Consider the following 24862-nt stretch of genomic DNA (forward strand, 5'->3'; position numbering starts at 1 on the left):
ATTCTTTTTTTTAATTTATGTATTTGTTTTTATTTTTGGCTGTGTTGGGTCTTCGTTGCTGTGCACGGGCTTTCTCTAGTCGCAGCGAGCCGGGGCTACTCTTCGTTGCGGTGCCCGGGCTTCTCATTGTTGTGGCTTCTCTTGTTGTGGAGCGCGGGCTTCAGTAGTTGTGGTGCACGGGCTTAGTTGCTCCACGGCATGCGGGATCTTCCTGGGCCAGGGAACGGACCTATGTCCCCTGCATTGGCAGGCAGAGTCTTAACCACTGTGCCACCAGGGAAGCCCCCCGTATTATTATTAATGACTTACCTTTTATTTCCCCTTTATATTTTAGTTAGAGCATTAAAGCATTGTATTGATTTTTTAAAAATTATGTTGTAGGTAAATGACATTGCCTATGAATTGCATTTTAGGACAGTTAAGGAGGCATTACAAAATATTTGTGATAAAAGTGAGCACCAGGTCTAATAGGGTTGAGAACTCTTCTGTTAGAAGGAAATGAAGCCTTGCTTTTCAGGCTGGATCCAAAGGACTCTTTTTTTTAACATTTATTTATTTATTTATTTATTTTTGGCTGTGTTGGGTCTTCATTGCTGTGCGAGGGCTTCCTCTAGTTGCGGTGAGCGGGGGCCACTCTTCATCGCGGTGCGCAGGCCTCTCACTGTCGAGGCCTCTCTTGTCGCGGAGCACAGGCTCCAGACACGCAGGCTCAGTAGTTGTGGCTCATGGGCCCAGTTGCTGTGCGGCATGTGGGGTCTTCCCAGACCAGATCTCGAACCCGTGTCCTCTGCATTGGCAGGCGGATTCTCAACCACTGCGCCACCAGGGAAGCCCCCACAGGGCTCTTGAACCTCAGCTCTGTATTCAATATAAGAAGGTGTTATATTAAGTGCTGCAAGTGTTTTCCAAACAATATCTGCTCCAAAGTACAAAGTTTCAAAATAAATGGAACATTATAAATATATGCAACAATTATATAACTTATATGTGCATTTTATTGTATGCACTGTGTATATGTATATATCCATCTATACATCTAGCCATATCTATCTATTTATAATATCAAGGACAGTGCATGCAATTGTGTGAATACGAGCTAAGGTGCAATACTTTCCCCTCATGTAACTGTTTGAAATAAGCATTAACTCTTAATTCCAACATTTCCTTCTAACCCAAAGAGAAGGGCATACTTTAAAATTTTTTTCAGTTGAGTTGGCACCATGCAGGACTCCATCGTGAAAACATCCTTGTCATGCTGGTCTTTCTTCAAGTCCTGTTCACCAGGCCCTCCCTTCCTGACCAGGCCCTAAAAGGGAGAGTCACACCCATGGAAGAAAGCAGCTCTTGGCTTTCTTGAGAGGTTTCCTTTCCCCACTCCGGTGGATGTCTGATCTTGTTTTCTGGCAGTTGCCATGGGAGCGGTGTGTGTTGCAAGGGTGACTCCATCACTAAAACAAATACAGGCAAAGAGCTGAGAAGCATATTTCAGCCTTCAATGCTTCATACCCCGAGGAATGAAAACAGTCTGTGCAATTTAAATAGAATAAATCCCAATGCCCCCAAGGGAAGCGGGAGTTTATTTTCAGGCTACAAGCACTGCCACCCAGGCTTTAGGAATGACAGACTGAAAGTCCAGATTGGTGTCGAAGTGTGTCTGTTGCATTGCGGGTTTGCGGCCCTTAGCTGGCCAGGGAGGCAGGGAAACAAACCAGTGCGGGGCTTGCTTCCCAGCCTCCCGGGCGCCTGCCCCTGCACCCTATTAGCCACGGCTGCCGTTCGCAGAGTGGGGCTCAGAGCAGACCCGCTTGCTCAGCATCTTCACCATCCCTGGTACCAGGGCGTGGTGCGCACGGCCAGTGGCCACACGCGGTGCTGGGCTGGCAGGTGGAACCGGCGCTGTGGGATGCGCGGGCCCGGCCATGTGGCCACAGTGATCACCAACCAGATAGAAGAGGCACCTGCCAGCACGTGGGAGCTGCCCCTGGTGCCCAGCACCCTAATGGGAATCAGAGGGATCCTGGCGATGGAGGGTGCCTGAGGCCAGCTCTTGCCAAGGCCGTGCCAGTGGATGAGGGCGCATCAGGTCCGCACCAGCTCCGATCCAGGCAAGACCTGGACCGGTCCCCAGATAGCTGTATATACAAACTAGATAAGGAAGAAAGGCATTCAGTGCCTTACCTTATAAAACATGATTAGGGCATCATAGTCCTGGCTTGGTTTTGAAATGATAGTTTTCAATTATATTATGTTATTATTGGCCATTTATTATTACATATAAATATTAAAAGCCAACATTAAGTTATTTAAAAATTAATAGACTTTTTAAAAGGGCAGCTTCAGTTTTACAGAAAAATTGAGTAGAAAGTCCAGAGAATTCCATGTGTCCCTTCTCCCCTCCCCAGTTTCCCTCTTAACATCTTGCATTAGTGCAGTAGGTTACAATTGATCAGTCAATATAGCTACATTATTATTAACTGAGTCCATAGTTTACATTAAGTTTCACTCTTTGTATTGCACTGTTCTATGGGTTTTGACAAATGAATGTCCTGTATGGATCATTACAGTAGCATACAGAATAGTTCCACTGTCCTAAACACCCCCTGTGCTCCACCTATCCATCCCTCTCCCAAACCCTGGCAACCGCTGATCTTTTGTGTCACTATAGTCTGGCCTTTCCCAGAATGTCATATAGTCGGAATTATATGGTATGTAGCCTTTCCAGATTGGCTCCTTTCACTTAGCAGTGTGCATTTAGGGTTCTTCCATGTATTTCATGACTTGATAATTCTGGTTTTTTTAAAATCACTGAATAATATTCCATTGTATGGATATTCTATAGTTTGTTTATCCATTCACCTATCGAGGGACATATTGGTTGCTTCTGATTTTTGACAATTAGTTATCACCCCTTTTTAGTATCTGTAATGAAGAGCTTACAAATCAGAAGTAATCTTAATACCAGTATTTATTAGTCAAACATGATTATCAATGACATTCTGCATCCAAACACATTTGGACACTATGATGGCACTCTTACATTGTTCTAACACCTCTTCTGCCTTCTGTTCTTGCACAGATCAGGTACACAAAGAAATATTTTTAGAAGTTTAATTATTATAAAAATGATACATTTGTATTGAAATACATCAACTATACTTCAATTTTTAAGTCTCAAGCACAAGAAAAAAAGCAAACAAAAAAACCCCCAAATTAAAAAAAAGGATACCCACTTCAGGTGAACATTTTTTTTCAAATATGGAATATATAAAGTGAGAAGCAAGTACTCACTCCCACACTAGTCCCCAGCCCCATTCCTGCTCCCCAAAGGTAACCACTCAACATTTTTATATGTATCTTTCTAACTACTTCCTCTTCATATACAAGCATTCCTGTATATTATCTTTTTTTGGTAACAAAATATATATTTTGTTACCTTTTGCAATATATGTGTGTAAATGATTTCTAAACAAGGTGTCCTGCTTTTTGTTTTTGAGAAAGTGCATTTGAAAATATAGTCAAATGGAACACTTATTTTAAATCCTCCTTTTGGCATCTTCAATAGGATAGAGCCTTTTGATTCCCTTTCTCCAAAATGTTACCCTGTTCCATGGTCCCTAGAACTACACTAAGTGAGCAATACACTGATACCACTCCTGAGCAGGAGAGTGAGTTTGGAAGTTGGCTTATTCATCTCACTCCCAACTGCAGATTCCTAGATCAGCCATCATTTATCTTCTCTTATTCTCACTACATTCTTGGTGATGTCACCCCTTCCCCAAGAAGCGACTTGTCTCTTCCCTTCCTCTTCAGAGTTTCTCATATAAGTTTTAGCACAATAAATTCTTTTATAGGGGGTAACTTTTAATTTCCCCTTGTACTAATAGCATAAAGGCTGTTTTTGTTTTTGTTCTAAGCCTATGCACTTCCCTCAGATATCTGTCCTACCAAGCACATCTGCAATTCTTTGGAAAATGGGAATAGAAAATAATAAAAGTTCCTCAACTCCAGGAGGGGAAATAATAACCATAGGAGGGGCTCAAAGGGTAATCAAATATTCATCATTTCCATATAGAAGGCCCAGTTGCAGAAACCACTCCCTCTTATAAACCATTGCTTCTGCAGTGGTCATTTACAATTGAAACATCTTTTTATAGAATAAAATATGAGTGTTTTTACATTGGGTCTTTGGATCTCTCAGAGGATGCTTTATTCTTTTAAAAGCTGTCTTGAGTACTCAGGTTTGAACATCGTGTCTTATTAAACTGTGTTGGGAAAAGGATCTCCTCTCAGTGGGTGCTCTCAGTAAATGAATGAGCCCTTGCATTGGCACTTGGGTTGGTTCCGTTGACAGAGCCTTTTCACAGAGTCAGCTGCACTCTGTAAGGCTGGTGGCTGAGCAAAACCATAGTTCAGTGAGAGGCCACTTTACATAAGAAATTCCTGCCTGAGAAATTCCATTCAGTTCTTGTGTGTCTGTCTCAGTAGGCTCTTGAACATCAACTAAATAAAAAAGTGGAAACCAGAGAGGAAAGAAGCCAAACAATGGGCATCAGGAAATATAAACTATCCAGGGAGTTAACAGTAAGGGAAGAATGATGGGTTTCATATGGTGCATATGGAATATTAATATTTTATTTATCTAAGTTGTATAGATAAATGTGTATAATTAGGAGAGATTAGGGGTCATCTTTTTTTTTTCCCAATCACCTAGCACTGTGACCAGCAAATGGTCACATTTGTTCTATTTCTAACCACTACATGTGTAATATAAGGAACTGAGGTGGAAGAAAATACTACAATGTCTCTTCTATTTGTAAAATCCCTAAGCCCACATGTGCAACAAAAATTAGGGCATATGTAAGTGGTGGGGTGACAGAACAGTAATGTCAACTCAGTGCATAATCACATGGTCTCGTTATGTTCCTAAATTCCTAAAATCAAGTAGGTTAGAGGGGACTATCTTCCAGGGCCAAGTCTCCCATAGATAAATTACTAAACACCATGAATTACTTGGCCACATGCCTATATCACTGTTTAGATTATGCTTTGATACAATCATTTTTTTATTAGTTTCTGCTTTATAACAGTGAATCAGTTATACATATACATCTGTTCCCATATCCCTTCCGTCTTGCGTCTCCCTCCCTCCCACCCTCCTTATCCCACCCCTCCGTTGATACAATAATTAAACAAACAATTTGGTCACTGAACAGCCCACTTGTAAGTACCTGTGGGCTACTCATTGGTATGGAAGGTACTCTGCCACCCGGAGATTCTAGGATACTTTTGAATATTTCCAGGATGTCCACCCACTTGGTACAAACTGTCCGAAGGGGACAACTAGCCAACTGCTCTTCCAATGAGCTCCGTGTACCACAGCAATTCAATCTAACAAGCACGAGTAACCTGAAGATTTGTTGCTACTTCTTAGTTTGAAATATCTTCAGGTTCAAGAGCTCTAGCCCTTCTGTATTCACATCAGGTTACATGAACAAAATCAAACACCTCCCCTTAGTTCAACAGGTCAAGAGCCTGCTACAACCAAATGCATGTTAAAATTTTTGTGTCCATTGAAAGGACACAGACCAGTAGGTAAATTCCTAATTTTATTTTACTTCTTAGGCTGGTTTTTTTTTGGTCTGGAGAGAAAATTGATTAAAAAAGAGTTTTGCTTTGGGGTTTTTCTTTTGCTATTTATATCCATGAAGTCAATTTTATATATCTTATTATGGCAATAAGCTCTTATTCATAAAATGTTATGTTGTATTTTTCTATGTGAGCATTTACTTATTTGATTTGTTATTTACCATTCCATTGTCCATCAGATGTGACACATACCATCCTAACTGAATTCCGATAACATCTCTGATGATATTTTAACCACTTGTTTATTAAGCAATTTTAAAGGCACATTGTTCGCTTTAAAATTCTATACAATCATCTGATCATTTTCCTTTCAATGTGGCTAACAAAAATAGAGGAAGGGGGGCTTCCCTGGTGGCGCAGTGGTTGAGAGTCCACCTGCCGATGCAGGGGACACGGGTTCGTGCCCTGGTCCGGGAAGATCCCACATGCCGCGGAGCGGCTGGGCCCGTGAGCCATGGCCGCTGAGCCTGCGCGTCCGGAGCCTGTGCTCTGCAACGGGAGAGGCCACAACAGTGAGAGGCCCGTGTACCGCAAAAAAAAAAAAAAAAAAAAAATACAGGAAAGGGTTAGATATTTACAGAAAGTATCTCAAGTAATTGGGAACAATTGGTGCTTTCACATTTGCACACTTCCCTTTGGAGGGAAGGTAATAAAACCCCCAAGTAATTACAGTCAAATAGCCCTCCAGCTGTGTCATTCTGAGCACATAAATCACATCTTGTCAATATTACATCAGTCAAATGGGCCAAATAACAGTAATATATCTGAATTCTGTATAACTATTAATAGAATAAGAACACGTAAATCTGAAATCTGAAAGGGTTCTATCCGGAATAGAATCTATTTTCATAAAAGGAAGTGAGAATTCGAACAAAGACAGAAAGAGTTTATTTCTTGCCATCCACCCTCCAGGTTGTCAGAGAAGTCTTGTTAGATGTGCCTTAAGAGGATGGGGAGGAAGACCCTCCTATGTCCCTGTATCTCTGTCCACATTGTGTGTAATATCCTCCATGTCATCCTAATGTCAGACAGAGACAGCCTTTTCTGGACCTTATGGATTCTGAAGTCCAATTTGTGACTCTGACAATACCTCCGTGCTGAATGTAGCTGTCTCGTTTATCTACCGTTGCAGAAACAGACGCAATGCACAGTATACACACCTCTAGCACTCATTTGTCTGAATTCGACTTTTAATAAGTGTGGAACAGGAAAGCCACGCTTTCTTTCTAAAGTGCTTCAGAACATGTGGCAGTGGCTACCCCTTACATAAGTCAGCGTGTTTCTATCTATTTTCAAACATTGGTGGTCCCTAAGCCTTTCTGTATTATACTTTTTGTGAAGTGGATGTATTCAGGAAGACCTTACGGGATTTAAAAAAAAAAAAAGCCGCATCGTTCATTCATTTATTCATACACTTATTTGATGAAAAAATAATTACCAGACTCCTACCATATGCCAGGCGCTCTTGTAGACACCGAGGATGCAGAGGTGAGCGATACCCTCACCGGTTTTGCTGGCAGTTGGGCATCCATCCAAGACGTTTCCTATAATGTGTGTGAAAGGAAGCATCGCTCCCACCGCCTTCCAGGTATTCCCGCTTTACCCCGAAGTGGAGAGGAGGTCCTAAGGGTGACGTGTCCCTAGGCGCCCGGGGTGAGCGACGGGGCCAGGCGTGGAAGCGGGGCTGCGGCCGCCCGCGGCGGGAGCCCCCAAGTCTGGGCACCCGCTCTCCGGGCGGGGCGAGGCGGCGCGCTCCGCTCCAGGCCACGCCCTCCGCCGGGGCCTCCAGGGGGCGCTCGCGCCCAGGCCAGGGGGCGCGCGGGTTTCCTCAGAAGGTAGAAACTCGGCTGAGAAGCCGTCTCCCGCCGCCCGCCAGCACCCCACTCCCCCTTACCGGTCCCCGGTGCCCCCACCTCCCGCCCTGAGTGACTAAGGGCCGAGCGGCCCCGTCCCCGCCGCCCGGAGTGGACCCGGTGCCCGCGGAGCCCGAACTCCCGGCTGGGGCATCTCTTTCCTCCGCCCGCGCTGAGCAGCCCCGGGGCCCGCGGGGAGGGCGGCGCGACCGCCGACCCCGCCCACGGCCGCCACGCCGCCCTGGGGACGGACCCGGCGGGCGGAAGCCCAGTCCGCCCTCGGGGCCGCGCGTCAGGTAAGAGGGTGTGGGCCCTGCACCCGTCCCGGGCTGCGGCGCGAGACCAACCTTTGAGGCGCAGGCGTTCGCCTGGAGCCGCAGCTGCTGTGTAGGGAGAGCTGCGCGCGGCGTCTTAGGCCGGGGAACTTTGGCCCTTCGTCTCGCCTCTGCCCTCCGCTCGGCTTGCTCGGCCCGGCGTGAGTGGGGAGGGGCCGACTTGCGCGTCCTGAGGGGAATCGGGGGCGGGGAGGCGCAGAGTCCCGGCTGGGGTGGCAGCGCCCCTCGTCCTGACGGCAGGGAAGGGCCGAGGGAGGGCTGTGCTGGGTTCCGGGCCTGGACCCGCCGCCGTGGGACTCAGCCTCTCCGCCTCCTAACCTCCCCTTCCCCGCCCTTACAGTAGGTTCCAATAATATTTAATTGGCTCTCGGGTTTAAAACTCATCCATAGGCTCGCAAGTCCCTTGATTCAGCCAGGCTCCTCTCCGCTCCTTCCTCGGTTGGAGAAAGTGCCGGAGGGCGGAGGGAACGGGGGAGGGGACTGGAGGGACCCCTGAAGCGCTGGCCTGAGCCGACTGAAGAGGCCGAGACCCGCGCCGTCACAGACGCCAGAGGACCCTTGGGGCGGAGTCCAGGGGCACAGTTAGGAGGTGGGTAGAGCCGCGTCGAGTGAGTATTGATCACCACCGTCGAGTGAGGAGCGGGCTGGCCCCTGAGAAGCACTGTGAGGAAGATGCGTTCTTCATCCCCTCGAAGGAAGTGGGTGGCCTTTAAGGCTCTAGTTCCCCCACGCGCACCCCACCCCCCGAACTCCAGGCCCGAGTGGCCCCTGGCGGCCGTGCAAGCCTGGCTTTCAGTCCCAGAACTTGCCGAGCTCCAGGAAGAGTCCGGGCTGCAGAGGTGGCCCCTGGGGGCTAGAGCTTAAGAAGTGCTGCACACCCCCGGGGGGGGGGGTCCTGGAGGTGGAGGGAGGAAGGGTGGACGGAGTAGTGGGGCGGGGTAGGGAGGGGTGAGTGCCCCGGGAGACTTTGAGAAATACCCCCCACCCCACCCCCGCCCCCGCGACGGATCCATTGATGCCGTAGGATTCCGGCGCCTTTTGGGAAGAGGTGCGTCTGCTTCTTTACTCCTGTGTTCAGAGCTATGCAAAACCAACTCTTCATCCTCTTGCTGCTTTGCCAGGAGTTTTAAAGCACCGCTCTATTCTGGCTCACTTGGTTCTTGGTTCCCCAAATAGCAGTTTTGAGCTGTCCAAGGTATTTAAAAGTGTTCTCCTTGAACTGAGACTGAACCCTACTCTTCTGGAAAAACTACCCTAACTTCAGAGGAGATATTCTTTTCTGCCCATTCCGTCCTTCTGCTGCCCTCTTAACAATCCCTGTTCTCAAAGGTGTTTGTGTTTCAATTTTTGCTTTATGTGGAAACAACCTTCCCCCTGCACCCCCCAAAAAACTTTCCTGGAACATAGGTGTTTCAAACCCATGACAGTGTTTTGTAGTTAGTATACACTGGTTAAACGGCATAGCAATCCCCCCAAGAGCCAGAGGCAAGCAACAACTTTACTACTTATTTTATTTGATGTCCTTCAAGTTTAGGAAGGTCCCATTTTTATTACCCAGCACATAAGACAGAGCCCTGCCTGGATGGCTGTGGCTGTGATTAGATAACTTCTGATGTTTTCATTTCCCTTACTGAGCTGCTGCTTCTAGATTCAGTTCGTTTTATTGCCTGTTCTTTTTTAAAGAAAGACTGACATAGTCACTCTAATAGATCAGGGGGTCTGAGCTCAGAGTAGGTCAAAGGTGCTCACATGTAGGGAGGTGGATAAAAATAGCAGGAGGGGACTTCCCTGGTGGCGCAGTGGTTAAGAATCCGCCTGCCAATGCAGGGGACACAGGTTCGAGCCCTGGTCCGGGAAGATTCCACATGCCATAGAACTAAGCAACTAAGCCCGTGTGCCACAACTACTGAGCTCGCGCTCTAGAGTCCGTGAGCCACAACTACTGAGCCCACGCGCCTTAACTACTGAAGCCCGAGTGCCTAGAGCTCATGCTCTGCAAAAGAGAAGCCACTGCAATGAGAAACCCGTGCAACCCAACGAAGAGTAGCCCCTGCTAGCCGCAATTAGAGAAAAGCCTGCGCTCAGCAACAAAGACCCAACACAGCCAAAAATAAATAAATAAATAAAATTTATTTTTTAAAAAAATAGCAGGAAGGTTGGCAAGTACAGCTAGGTCCCCTGTGTTAATTGTGGACACTAATAAAGGCCAGAATTTCCTCATTAATTTCTGGTGGGAAATTCTGGTGGTTTCATGGGATCAAACTGAAACCGCATCAAAACTGAGTGGAAGTATCCTTCCACAGTAGGAGTGGCTGTTGTATCCTGGATAGTTTTTAAATGGTCGGAGAGGAAGAGCTTGCCTGCAGTGGAACCAAAGTTCTGCTCACGTGTCAGCATGTGAAAACGCTCATGGACATCAACCCTGTACCGTTCCTGTGAGCGCTCAGTCTCATGTTTATTCTTCCAGACACACTCCCAGCCTCATTTACTGGGAGCAGGAGCCGATGGGGTCCAGTGTGCTTCCCAGCGTAAGACAAGCACTTTCCTTGAGCTTCTAAATATTTATTTAAAAATAGTTGCTCTGAGGTTTGTGAGTTGTTTTTTAATTGTGCTTAAAAGACTTCCTATTTATTTCCAGGTCTCTGGTAGCAACATGGCATTTTGCTTGAATCATTGGTTTGTCTTAAGGAGACCTTGCTTTGGGAGACTTTGATTAAAAAGTGCCGTGTACTACAGGGTTTCTTGATCTGCATGTAGACTTCTGATTTTAAAATACTGCATTTCAGTTAGTAGGAAGCAAAGATGTTATCTGTTTCCAGAAAAGTTTCATGTAGTATTCTAGAAAATAGAGGCTTTGATTCATCCCATCATCAGATGATTGGAGTCCATCATAGTGTCTGAACAGCTTTAGATTATATTGACTAGAAGGAATAATCACAGAGGAAAAAAAGGGTTAATTGGAATCTTTATTCTCATCTGCATTTGAGCCTTTTGCAACCCAACTGAATGTATTTATATGATTTGCACCATGCATTTCTCTGGCTTCTCTTCACAAGTTCCCTGAAATGTAACACTGTGGACCTTTACCGCCACTTTTATTTACATAAAGAAAGGATTTTTCCATCTGGAGATAAACATGTTGGAGGTGGGTAGTTAATATTGTGTATAATCAATGTCCCACATTTTCAGAGGGGCCTCAATCCAGAACAAAGAATGAGAAGAGGACTCTGGTGGTAGCTGCCCCACTGGTTGGGAGACGGTCTCTGTACCAGTTGGGAAAGCCACTTCATGAGTCTTTGTATTTTTTAATCAGGTATATGATCAGAGGATCTGTACTGCATGCATTTTGAAGAGAAAAGGGGCTGAATTTGTTCTCCATATTTACTTTTTCCATGTTTGTCATGTTAATATTTAAAAAAAAAAAACAAAAAAACCCCTTTGTATCCCTGCAGTAACCCATATTGCCTTGGCAACAGTAGCTAGCCCAGTGGAGTCACAAAATATCAAGACAGAAAATTTTAAATGCACTTAAACTGTCAGATGGTTCAAGATCATCCTGTAATGCATTAGAACTGACCTTCCAGCATGTAATACAGTTGCTTTTTTTTTTTTTTTTGGAACTGAGTGGACATTTTTTTTTCCTGCTTTATAACAAATTTAATCAGTTATACATATACATATGTTATCATATCCCCTCAATACAGTTGCTATTAACTGCCTTTCTCCTGATTGAATGTAGATAGAAAAGACAGATTACAGAACTTAAATTCTTTTTAGGATGTTCTAAATTTTTATGGTTTTTCTTTTGAGGGAAGCATTCTTTGAAAATTAAGGGGGTTGGAATTACAAATCCTTTCTTTGAGTGAGGTGTTCTTATGGAGATTGGTGATAAGTCCAAAATCAAGCTCAATCAGTGGGTCAGGCAAGATGTGCTATCTTTTCTATGCTATTTGAAATAGACAATATATAGTAGAACCTCAATTAGCATTAAACTCAGTGGATATCTGCTAAAACTGTGACTGCAGAATAAAAACATAGTAATGCCTATGTATACTTGAAGTCTTTTCTGAACTAGAAATCTCATTTATGTGGGAGCTTTCTGTTTAGTGTATGAACGACTAAATATATACAAAATATAGTATATGTTTTCTTTAAGTTAGCAAATGCTGCGAAGTCCTGCATAGACTTCATGACCCAACTATAGGACATTTTGGAGTAATGCTTTCATCTGTTTTTGTCTTCCTCTCATTTTAAAATCTCAATATATTTTTCTGTATTGTTGTATTGAATTTTTGTTTGCTGCTACAAACTCCTTTTTTTTTTGGACTGAGGAGAGGAACAAACTAGTAACTGGATAAACCTATCTTTCTCTTCCTTTCCCAGAGAAAAGAGCTGAAACGTTGTTAGCCCAGATTGGCTCTGAGCCAGATAATTCTTTGAACTGAAGTGACCTTCTCATTTCAGAGGTCAGAGTTCAACCTTCTTATTTTAGCCCTGAGAAAATGGAAACCGAAGTTTATGTGATTAGATACTAGTTGATGACACCATCTGTGTCCTTGATTATTCAAAACACTTTTGCCAATTGGGTATCAGGTGTCTAGAAAGGGAGGCAGCTGTAGGTGGAATTTCGTATGGTGTTACAGACAGTGTTACAGACTAATGATGCCAATTGAAATTATTTATGTTGTTAATCATTAATAATAAACATTACATCATATCATGAACATTTTATCCTTTAGTAAAGTCAAGCTGCCATTCATCTACATTTCTACTGTCAGATTCCCAAAGCAAAAATCTCTTAGTTATTCTACTTTTTGCTAATTACAAAGTTAAAATTTTTTAGCAGAAGACTTCTTGTTTCTCAAAATGGAGGGTTGGGTTAGTTGGATCCCGTTAAAAAAATTGAAAAGTTGAAAAGGCTTGACAAGTGGGACTCTCTGGCTAGTTTTTTGGATAAAAGACTGTTTTCAGAATAATATTTGGAAGGGGTGGTGGGAGTGGGGAGTCAAAACTGCCTATGCCGCAGGGGAATTGAAGACAGCACCCAGCTGACCAAGGTTGTTAGCCCTGCTCGGGTAGGAGGGACAGAGGTCAAGTCCAGCAGGGAAGGCAGTTCTGGAAGACTTTCCCTATAGCCTTTAACGCCAAAGTGCAACGGCATCGGTGTGAGTTAAGCAGAACTAAATATGCCCTTCTGCATCACAACCACAAGAGACTAGAAAATGCTACTTGGAGGTGAGCAGAACAGGAGGAAGAAGGAAAAGAAAAAAAATCCCATAGAAAATTGGCCACAGACCAGTCCTCACAGGCATTTGCATTTTGGGCACATACAATCTGAGGGAGCCAGAGAAAGTCAAGCCTTAAATTTGGTTTGACTTGGTTTTCAAGTAATGGAGTTTCCAAGAATCTAACCGGCAAATGCCCTGGGGGAAGCACATTCATCTCAGGCCGCAGGAAAACCTCACAGGCAGTTTTCAAGGTCAGTGGCAAATGCGCACTTATAGGTAACCAAGCTCACAAGAAAGCAAGACAATAGGAGGGAGAATCAGCCAAAAACAGGACAGCAGGAAAAGGTTGCATAGACTGCTGATATCAGAATTCTCAGGCTCGGATTATAAAGCCACTTTGCTTACTGGGCTTAAAAAAATAAATGACAATATTGAAAATGTTTTCAGGAAAAGAAATAAGACAGATTGGTTAAGGAACCAAACAGAATTTATATATTTTTATTATAAACTCTGTATGTATTTGTTATAAATTATATATATATGGACACCTTTGGCAGCAGATTGGATACTAGAATACAGCAGAAGAAGATTAGTGAACTAAAAATAACTCAGAATATATATCATCAAGAATTTACAAGAGGGTCAAAAATATGAACAACGGAGGAAAGAAACCTGGAAGAGACAGAGAGAAGATTGAACACGTTTTTAAAAATAGACATTCTTTAACAATAAGAATTCTTAAAAGAAAACGACTACAATATCATCACACCGAAATATTTATAATAATTCCTTAATACTTTCAAATATCTATTCCATCTAACATATATTTGATCAAAATCCCAGAAGGCAAGGAAAGAGATAATAGGGGAGATTCAATATTTAAAGAAATAGTGACAAACTTTTCCAGTGCTAATGAAAAATACTATTCCCTGACTCACTGGCAAGTTAATACCAAGAAGGATCATTTTAAAATCCACACCTACATTCAGCAGAGTAAAACTGAAGAAAACTAAAAATAGAGGTATGAGGGGGAGAGGGAAGAAGAATAGCCAGAGAAAAAGTCAGATTAGCTTTGAAGAAAGGACAGTTGGACTTGTTGATTTTTTAAAAAATAAATTTATTTATTGTATTAATTTACTTTTGGCTGCGTTGGGTCTTTCGTTGCTGTGCTCTGGCGTTCTCTAGTTGTGGCGAGAGGGGGCTACTCTTCGTTGTGGCGCGTGGGCTTCTCATTGTGGTGGCTTCCCTTGTTGCGGAGCACGGGCTGTAGGCATGCGGGCTTCAGTAGTTGTGGCCCGCGGGCTCTAAATGCTCAGCAGTTGTGGCGCACAGGCTTAGTTGCTCCGCGGCATGTGGGATCTTCCCGGACCAGGGCTCGAACCCGTGTCCCCTGAATTGGCAGGTGAATTCTTAACTACTGCGCCACCAGGGAAGCCCCAGACTTGTTGATTTCTGAACAGCCACAATGGTAGCCAGGAACCAGTGGTATGATCTCTTCAATATGCTAATAGAAAATAGTTGCCAGCGAAAAATCCTACATCATCAAAAGTGACCTTTGAGATGCAGTGTTCATGTGCATCTTGTAATCCTAAAGTCTTGTATTTTATAAAATTCTGTAAGTGCAGTGAGCCACACAATTACGGACAAAAGCATGTGACTTGAATCACTGCCTAATAAGTCTTTACATCCTTGTACTCTCTTATTTCCACCTTCCTCCCCATCAAATTATCACCACTATTAATTATTTAATATTAATTTCTCCACTGACACAATTTTCCTCTATGATTTAAAAATTTAGTTTTGTTTATATTTATCATCAGCAGGGCAGGGACTCAAGATAAAAGGATACTTTGGAGAATATGGCCCCATTTATACTTTCTCATCCATGTGCTTTTTAAACACAGAAAATAACTAGATTTTGTGTTTACAAGAGTATTGCGGAAAATGTGCTCTCAAATATACTAATTGCTAGAGCTTTTGGGGGAAGCAGTTTGGCAGTATGTCTTGAGAACCTCGAAGTGTCCACTTCCTTTGGCCTGGTGATTCCATGAGTGTGGAATCTATCCAAGAGAAGATGGCATACACACTACACACCTGGTACACACAGCATCACAGTACAGAAAAGTCGTTCTGAAAAAGAGACGCATCACATTATATTTATAATAATGAAAGATTGGAAGTAACTTACAAGTCCAGCAATTTAGGGAACAGCTGAAAAGTTGTGATTCAGTCATACAATGGAAAGTTTGTAGCTTTTTAAAAGTGATGTCTAATGATACAGTAATAGAAGAAAATACGTATGGTCCAATATTAAGAGGAAAAAGCAAGTTACAAAGTTGTTTCTACAATATGATTTTCTACATTAAAAGATTTGAGAGAAACCTATACAAATGCTACATTGGTTCCTCTTGGGTAATAATATCATAGATGATTTTTCTCCCTCTTCCTTAGTCTTTTTTATACTTTCTAAAATACAACAAATATATATTATTTTAATAATCAGAAAATTATTTAAAAATCTAATTGGTATTTCTTAAGCTGGGCGAGGAGACTCCCCAGCTCCTGTTCATTTTGTCATTTATTTTTATTCCTACATATGTCTATCATACTTATATAATATAACAATTAACAAAGCAAAATATAAATAGATGACTTATAAAGGTAGGATATAACCATACATAATGTTACTTCAAAGTCAGGAATCAAAAGGTGTTGTGTCCCCTGTCTGGGCATTCACAGAGACTATAACTCACTAATAGTAAACATCAAAGAAAGTAAAATGGACGATAAAGAAATGTGTGTTTTTTTTGTTTTGTTTTGTTTTGCGGTACGCGGGCTTCTCGCTGTTGTGGCCTCTCCCGTTGCGGAGCACAGGCTCTGGACACGCAGGCTCAGTGGCCATGGCTCACAGGCCCAGCCGCTCCGCGGTACGTGGGATCTTCCCGGACCGGGGCACGAACCCGTGTCCCCTGCATCGGCAGGCGGACTCTCAACCACTGCGCCACCAGGGAAGCCCCAGAAATGTGTTATTTATGAACTAAATATTAATAACCCAAAATTTGTTTACATGTCAAATTGAGTACATCCAAATTGTCTATTTAAATAAAAATAATCTTTTGCTACATCCTAACAATCAATAACAACAGAAGAAAAAGTTTATCTCATCTAGCTGTTAGAGAAATATGTCTTCTTTAGAATAAAACTTCCACAGATTATAATTTCAATGTTATTGAAATTACACAGCCTCACAGATATATATATATATTTTATACATATATATAACATATATATTTATATTATACACACTTATCAAGAATTTAGAATAGGGAGTCAAAAATATAGAAAATACAAAGTAGAAGACCTGAAAGATACACTGAGGTCTAACATACACTTTTAAATAACACATTATTTAGAATATATAAATATATCCTAACTTATCATAAATTATATAATTCCAAAATTATGCAAAGGTCACTTGAATGAACATGACAGTATGACTGTGACTTGAACATTACCTGGCTAGGAGGTCCCTGAGAGGGTCAAGGGCGGGAGAGAGATTTTGTTAAAAGCAGATTCCTAGCCATGTAGGTTTCTTCTGTTTTCTCCTCCTCCTGTTCCTGCTCTGTATTCTTTATCACTAAGAGTCATCCTGGTCTCTCCTTCATCTCCCACAGCCAGTTACCAAGTCCTGCTGATTTTACTTTGTAAACATTTCTCAAATATGCCCCCTCTTCCTTACCCTGCTCTCATTGCCCTATGGAGGTCCCATTCTCTACCTGGACTAAGGCCTTAGCCTCATGACGGGTCTCCCTGCCGGCTTCACACACCTGCTGGAGAGATTCCTATGAGATACATATCTGTTGGCATTCCTTCCAGGCGTCATTCAGTTTCACAAATACTTTTTTAGCACCATTTAAGTACCCAGCACTGTTTTAGGCACTGAACACACCAGTGAACAAGATGGATCAAGTTCCTACACTCAAGGAACTTAAATTCTAATAGGAATAAATAATTCAAAGACATGCTTGGATGTTCTTTCTAAGACCTGGCCTCTCCTGCCTTCCTGCCTTCCTTCACCCATCAAATGCTGGCATTTCTGCCCATGGTTTACGTTTGGGTAGTATTCAGCTTTTTGTGGTTCAGCTTAGGCATCATTTCCCCCCAAGAACCTTTACGAGCTTCATACTGGGCTAAGTGGTCCTTTTCTGTGCCTCATAGCACCATGTGTATAACTTTATTACAGCACCTCCCACATTTCATTAAAATATGTGTTTGTCTCCTTCATGAGGTTGTAAGCACTTTGAAGAAGGAAATTATGGCTAAATCATTTTTGTAATTCCAGTGGTCAATGCAAATGAAGGTAGAAAAGATGGGAAGCAGGATTAATAGGTTAAAAAAAAGTTGGAGTGATACTGGTTTAACATATCTAGTCTGATGGAGGAAGGAAGGCTTCCTTGGCTGGGACAGTAAAATATTGTGAGAAAGAAAGTTTGGGGCAAAAAGAGAAGATCTTGCTTGTGGTCATATGTGGCACTTCCTCAACACTGGTTTGTTTATGAATGTGGATGTAACATGAGTGTGGCCTTTGCTGTTAACACAGGAGGCTGCTTGTTCTAAATAGACAATTCTCTGCAAAGGACTAAATCAAACCACTTTATTGTTCCTGTGACCCTTGTCACTTGCCTCCCAGGTCTTTTGGTCCCTGTGGAAGTCATGGGGACAAGGAATGCGGATACTTTGATCTGGTCATGGAGAAATATAACCCCCATGAAAGTAAGGAGGAGATGCTCCTGTCCAAGTTTATATCTTTTCTTACCTTGTGCTATTAGTTAAAGTATTTAGCTACTAAGCCCCTTAGTAAGTAATTAGGAAGCATTAAGTTATTAACCAGGAGCAGCATAGAGCCAGTAGTGATTATCCTCAATCCCTAAATGGAGAGCACATTGCAGTGGAAAAAAAAACCAAACAAGAGTTATTTTAGTGAATGGAGAAACTAGGTAGAGCATCTAGCCACAATCACTAGTTAAGCCATTAACAAACAAGATCACTCTCCCTAGGCAGGGTGACATTGAATGCCAGAAATGAACTGAATCAAATAAGCATTAACAGCACAACCAAAAAGCCACAGTGCAATCCTAAGATGGGGTGCAAGGCAGGATCCGTATCAGTTATCCTGTTCTAAGTAGTAACAGAAAAACCCAATGCAATGGGCTTCCCTGGTGGCGCAGTGGTTGAGTCCGCCTGCCGATGCAGGGGACACGGGTTCGTGCCCCGGTCTGGGAGGATCCCACATGCCTCGGAGCGGCTAGGCCCATGAGCCATGGCCGCTGAGCGTGTGCATCCGGAGCCTGTTGTTCTGCAACAGGAGAGGCCACAACAGTGAGAGGCCCGAGTACCGCAAAAAAAAGAAAAAAAAGAAAACCCAATGCAAGCATGTTTAATCAGTAAAGAGGATTTATGGGACCATGAAAAGGAAGATTCCTAGGTAAGGAAGTGAACTAATCAGGAGAGATTAACACTGTAACTGATAACTTTAAAATTCTGGTGATTTCGGGACTTCCCTGGTGGTCCAGTGGGTAAGACTCCATGCTCCCAGTGCAGGGGGCCCAGGTTCGATCCCTGATCGGGGAACTAGATCCCGCATGCATGCCGCAACTAAAGATCCCACGTGCTGCAACAAAGATCCTGCATGCCACAACTAAGACCCAGCGCAGCCTTAATAAATAAAAATAAAATATTTTTTTTTAATTCCGGTGATTTCACACAATGTAAATTTGTTTCTCCATGCAGTTCAGTCCAGTGTTCCTGATCAAGCAACCATCCTGAGATGCTGTCCTCCAAATGGTTACCCAGGCTCTCTACATTGTGGTTCTCCACTCAGCCAGCAGATGGGGAAAGAAAAAGGAAGATCACTAGAGAAGAGGCAGGCTTGAAAGGGGAGACATCGATTGGCCCACATTCCATTGGCTAGAACTCGGTCATATGGCCAAGGAGGCTGGAAAATGTAGTGAGCTGTGCACCCAGGAAAAAAAGGAAACACTGGCAAATATTTAACTAGTTTTTGCCAGCTGCAATGGGAGCTAAATGTTTTCTGGCTTATTTCCAATGAAAATAGAGTGCCTCGGTCCCTGTATTCTAAGAAAGACACTGAGATTCACCTTGAGTCACAGGCACATCCCTGAACAGATGAACTGACCAGGGGACTGCAATGGGCTGATGGCCTCAAGCCCACCAGAGTCCACCTCTTGAGCTAGGGGTGGGGTTGGCTTTCCCTGAAATGTCTGGACTGCACGGGAAAGAGGTAAATATCAGAGAGATAATGTAAGTACTATTAGGAAGTAGGAACAGATTAGTGAACTAACAATGTCCACCTAAGGTCCTTATCCTAGAAAAATGGAATATCAAAAAGATGACGAGATAGCTCAAGGATCTGGAGGAAACTATGGGCGAGACATGTGACCTGGTTATTGAAACTTGTGCCTGCCAGGCACTCAGGCGCTGGGAATGAAGCAAGAGCCCTGTTCCTGGCAAACCTGTGTAAAGCTGAGAAAGTAGCAAGGAACAATAACTCTGTCCTTTAAACTGAGCACCTGCCTTTGGGTCCCTTAGATTCTCCTGAATCTGGGGACATCACTAAATCCATGAAGAAGAGAGGTCCCAGTTTAGGTTAGAAGGCTACAGAGGCTGGAAGTAAGAGAAATTGCTAGGCTTAATATTCCACTGTCTTTCATGAATGATGTAGAGATTTATTCAAGGAAATGAGCATACACATTTTCTCATTAAAAGGACCCAAACTCCATGCATTATTCTGGGATGATAGGTTTTGAACCTATTGTTTCTTCAGCTGGTACTTTCAGTCCGTTTATTGTTTCCAGAGAATGTCTCTAATCACAAATGAACTATGTCTTTTGGCCCAGCTAAAGTCGATATATTCACCATCCATTCTCTCATATAAGAATATAAAGAGAACTTTATTTCTAGAGTCCCACACTCCTTGATCTTGTGAAATTTTTATTCATTTTTAATATTCTTTGTTTTTCAGATTCACAGCAGCTAAATGTACTCAGGACTCTCCGATTACCACTGTCTTTCCAATTTGGGACTTGGCTGTCATCAATCCAGGGAAAGATATTCAGGAAACTTTCCCTTTAAGGTTAGAAGTGCTTTGAAATCTAGAGCATATTCCTAAACACCATCGTGTTTCCTGAACAGACCTGTTCAGTGAAGTTTCCCACCCTTCACTACAAGCCCTGAGTGGTGACAGCCCAGTGGGGGTGTGGGGAGGAAGAGGGGGAGAGGGGGAGAGAGAGGATGTACAGAAGAGGGACAGGCATTCAGAGACAGAATACTGGTGCTTTGGTCTCTGTCTCCCCACTCCAGCCAGGGGGCGCTTCAGAGTAGAGATCACCATCTTTTAACCCTGTCAAACCTGAAAACTACCCATGTGTGCTCAGAGCAAGGCACCAATTCAACAACCATTTTATTTAGGGCTTATCATATTCCAGGCTCTGTTGTTAGGGAAAGCATCCCCCAGTGAGAGGATCAACATATGGAAATAATTTAAATATCTATCTATCTAATGACTATTAGAAAAACCACAGAATTATCTTAAAAGACGAGCTAGAATCATGTGTATTGACAGGGAAGGACACTCGAGACTAATAGTTGAGGGGGAAAAGTTTACCAACAGTCTGTATAATATGGCCCCTGTTTTGATTGTTTTTAAAGTATAGATAAATGATCAGAGTTGGATTTACAGCAAGGCTAAGGCTCAGAAGCTCTCACTTGCAGAGATCTTGTTCAAAACTCTGAACTTAATTTTGTATTTTTCATAAAGAGGGTCTCCAAAAAAGCATAAGTATGAGGTCAAAATCTGAATCATCCCCTGATATTTATATACATGACCCACTTAAGGCCAACCGTGGTTATCTCAGGCAGTTGGAATAAAGAGACTTTCTCTTTTCTATCATCCCAAAGAATGCCTCCTGAAATTCCTTTATAGCCAACCCTTCTGTTACCCGTAATCCCTGGCCAACCCTCCCTGTGTTTCTACACCTATCTCTGAGTGAGATAACTCATGGGCTTTGTAAACAGAAGTCCAATATTCAAATAGTAAATACTATTTCTACCCTATGTCCCAGCCAACCTATGGGACACCTTCTCTCATCGTCTTCCTCCAAGTTCTGCTTTTCCCTGTTTCCCAGTGAGCAGTATCATGACCTTCCACTTCATTCCCTTTAACCAATATTCCCTTAATCTCATATTGTCTGTTTCTCTCCCACTCTGCTCATTTTCTGACAAAAAGCAAAGACCAAAAATTACATATATGTGTTTCTAAGACAGAGACTTTATTTCTCACTAGTGATAAAAATTTTCTAGCACAATAAATATGCCTAAAATCTACTTAAAACTTAAGACAGGGGCCTCCCTGGTGGCGCAGTGGTTGAGGGTCCGCCTGCCGATGCAGGGGATACGGGTTCGTGCCCCGGTCTGGGAGGATCCCGTATGCCGCGGAGCGGCTGGGCCCGTGGGCCATGGCCGCTGGGCCTGCGCGTCCGGAGCCTGTGCTCCGCAACGGGGGAGGCCACAGCAGTGAGAGGCCCGCATACCGCAAAAAAAAAAAAAAAAAAAAAAAAAAAACTTAAGACAAATAAAAATAGCTAGTAAAGTCCATAAAACCAACAGCAGTACTTTAACTAGATTATGTTGCTTTTTTGCATATGTTTTCCTTACGTGGTAATGTTTGGTGCCCAGAGAGGCTTAGGGCTATTTACTGCTGTCTAAAATTGGCTTTTTGGACCAGCTACACTTTCTTAAGCATCTTAACATTTTTAAAATTTTGCATTACAAATCAAAATGCTACATTCAGCCAGTAGTTCAGTGCAATTAGTAGACTGTAAACTATTTGATCATCATGGAATCAGTTCAGTAATTATCTGTGATTAAACTTCATTTATGTGAATTGAATATGCAAGAAGCATAATTTAACTGTACCCTGTATTAGTTCAAATTAAGTTCGACTGCATATAATAGTTAGCTGCTTTCTCTTACAAAGGGATTTTACAAATACTAGGCAGTTTGGGGTTGGCGTGGCCAGGTGTCCCAAATTCTTTAAGAACTCAATCTCCTTCTGGCTGTCAGCTCTATAATCTCTAAAGTGTGGGCCTGGTATTCATGGTCTAGGAAGGTAACTGGCGCTCCAGCCATCTCATCTATGTTCCAGGCTGGCAACAGATGACGAAGAATAAACACATAAACACTTAATAAGGAGACTTCACCCAGAAATGCTGCACAGCATTCTCACGCCTCTATGGGAAATACCCCAACATCTGACTCAGTGAACTGTTCATGAGAATAGGAAATGTCATCTTTTAACTGGACTGCAATGCACCAACTAAAAATTTGGGATCTGGGCTTCCCTGGTGGCACAGTGGTTGGGAGTCTGCCTGCCAATGCAGGGGACACGGGTTCGTGCCCCGGTCCGGGAAGATCCCACATACTGCGGAGTGGCTGGGCCCGTGAGCCATGGCCACTGAGCCTGCGCGTCCGGAGCCTGTGCTCCGCAACGGGAGAGGCCACAATGGTGAGAGGCCCACATACCGCAAAAAACAAACAAATAAATAAATAAATAAAAATTTGGGATCTCTTACTAAAGGAAAAGGGGAGATTAGGTTGGGTGAAGAAATTTACATTCCCTGCCACAGTCTTAACATAAATAATATCATGATGATTTAAAGATGTTATATCTCTTCATAATACTTTGAATTCTGTTAAAAGATAAAGCACCTAAAAACCTTACTAAAAAGAAAAGTAAAACCTAGTTCGATCAGTATAGTGAATCATCAGAATTTAAATAGATTCATAGTGTCAGCAGTGCACAGATGGGCTTCACTTGAGCAGAGGTTGCTTGGAGGGTTGCAGAATACTCAGGAAGCAACCACTTCTTTTCCTTGTCATTGGGAAATGGGTAAAAGCAGAACTTGGAGGAAGATGATGAGAGAGGGTGTCTTATGGGCTGGCTGGGACATAGAGTAGAGATAGTATCTACTCTTTGAACAGTTGTGGTCATGAAGATCTGGAAAGTGCATATCAGATCTGCGTGTTTGACTGCGGAATTCAGTGCTGGAGGACAGGAAGAAGCAGAAGGTGAGGTTGCTGTCCCGAAAGGCGTTTCCATTTAGGCTGGGAAACAAGTTCAATAAATCCTTCAACTTTTCATGTATTCAGTATACAAGAGCTCTCAATCCAGTGATAGAAGACAATCCACAAGTCAGTGTGTGATTTTTCTTTCCAGTCAAATGCGTAGACGACTGGTGCTGTAAGTGATTGCATGTGTTCTGCTGATGAGGCAGTAAGGGTGTAACTAAAGGAAGAAGAGGTTTGAAAAGGAGTGGGTAAGGAAACCCAGACTGCAGATCGGGGAGTTAACACTTACTGAGCTCTGCTCTGTGTCAGGCACTTTGTCAGGTGCTTTATGTAATCTGTGGGATAATTACTGTTATTCCATTTTTCAGACGACGAGTCTGAGGCTCACATAACTAATTTCTTGCGGTTGAGCAGCCAGCCAGGAGAGAGAGCAGAATTTGAATGCGGGTCTGTCCCAAAATATATGCTGTTTCCATTACAGAATCCCACCTGGGATAGGAGTTGGGGTGGGATAGTGTTGTATAAATGTGCTGTCATCCAAGCCTCACTAGCTGGGAGGTTCTGGAGGAGGTCACATTTATATATTCAGATTTCACTAGCTCAAAGTCTGTATCACTCATTTAAGAATTCTGATTTTCACCCAGTGAATCCATCTGCACTACTACCCACATTGGCCTCTTCCATCTGGGAAAACTCGCCCTCACTGACCTTGACTGCTCCATGCAGAACCGCCCCCCACCCCTCCCCACCATGATTCTCTCGGTCCTGACAGTTCAGCAGTCTCTTTTACTGTCAGAAGCCACAGTGATTCCATGACATAGCAGGGTTGATTGATTCACTCGAATATTTATCAGGGGCTCTGTGAGATGGAGAGGTGAGCCAGAGCTCTGAACCTGGCTCTGACACAGAGGCGGGTGTTGGTTTAGTGAGAGGAGGCCGACAATAAGCATGATAATTGCTAATTGTGGTAAATGCTATTAAGAAAATAAACGGAGCAATGTGATAGGAAATAATGACAGGCAGTGGGAGGGTGTTAGGGCTTCTAAGGAGACAGCCATTTCTTTTCATAAAGCCAGTTTATTATTTTTTTAACTCCTTGGAGCAGTCATTCATATCAGGGTAGCTGGGCCAATATAAAATGAAGTAGCAGTTATGATGCCTTCCCTGGAGCCATCATTCCCCTCTACATCCCACGCACAGTGCAGAATCCTACCAACCTCCTTCGTCCTTCCAGTGGTTCTGAAACTTGGCTAAGTTATCAGAATCACTGGGAGATCTTTCAGAAATACAGATACCTGGGGCTTCCCTGGTAGCGCAGTTGTTGAGAGTCTGCCTGCCAATGCAGGGGACACGGGTTCGTGCCCCGGTCCGGGAAGATCCCACATACTGCGGAGTGGCTGGGCCTGTGAGCCATGGCCGCTGAGCCTGTGCATCCGGAGTCTGTGCTCCGCAACGGGAGGGGCCACAACAGTGAGAGGCCCACGTACCGCAAAAAAAAAAAAAAAAAATACAGATACCTGGGCTCTGCCTTTAGAGACTCGAGTTAGTTGGTTTGGGATGGGTCTCAGGCATGAATTTTAAAGTTCCCAGGTGATTCTAGTATGTAGGCAAGAGTGCAGATCACTGGTCAAAGCAGTGGTTCTCAAACCACTTG

At 43.3% G+C, this 24862-nt stretch overlaps 2 long non-coding RNA genes across 3 annotated transcripts; one reads left to right on the forward strand and one right to left on the reverse strand.

Annotated features, from left to right (window-relative positions):
- Positions 1-1175: 1175 nt before the first annotated feature.
- LOC309796009 lies at positions 1176-8400 on the reverse strand. Of its 2 annotated transcripts, none has more exons than XR_014292400.1 (3): positions 7560-7719; positions 7096-7190; positions 1176-1448 (listed from the first exon to the last, which is right to left on the reverse strand). It is a non-coding gene; the product is annotated as an uncharacterized lncRNA (long non-coding RNA). The 2 variants fall into 2 exon arrangements; XR_014292401.1 differs by lacking the exons at positions 1176-1448; positions 7560-7719 and adding exons at positions 5178-6135; positions 7847-8400.
- On the forward strand, positions 7743-21461 carry LOC309796010. Its single transcript, XR_014292402.1, has 3 exons — positions 7743-7795; positions 18853-19363; positions 20105-21461. It is a non-coding gene; the product is annotated as an uncharacterized lncRNA (long non-coding RNA).
- The last annotated feature ends 3401 nt before the right edge of the window (positions 21462-24862 follow it).

Source organism: Mesoplodon mirus (assembly GCF_964341445.2).
Source record: "Mesoplodon mirus genome assembly, chromosome: 20".
NCBI classification, from domain to species: Eukaryota; Metazoa; Chordata; class Mammalia; order Artiodactyla; family Ziphiidae; genus Mesoplodon; species Mesoplodon mirus.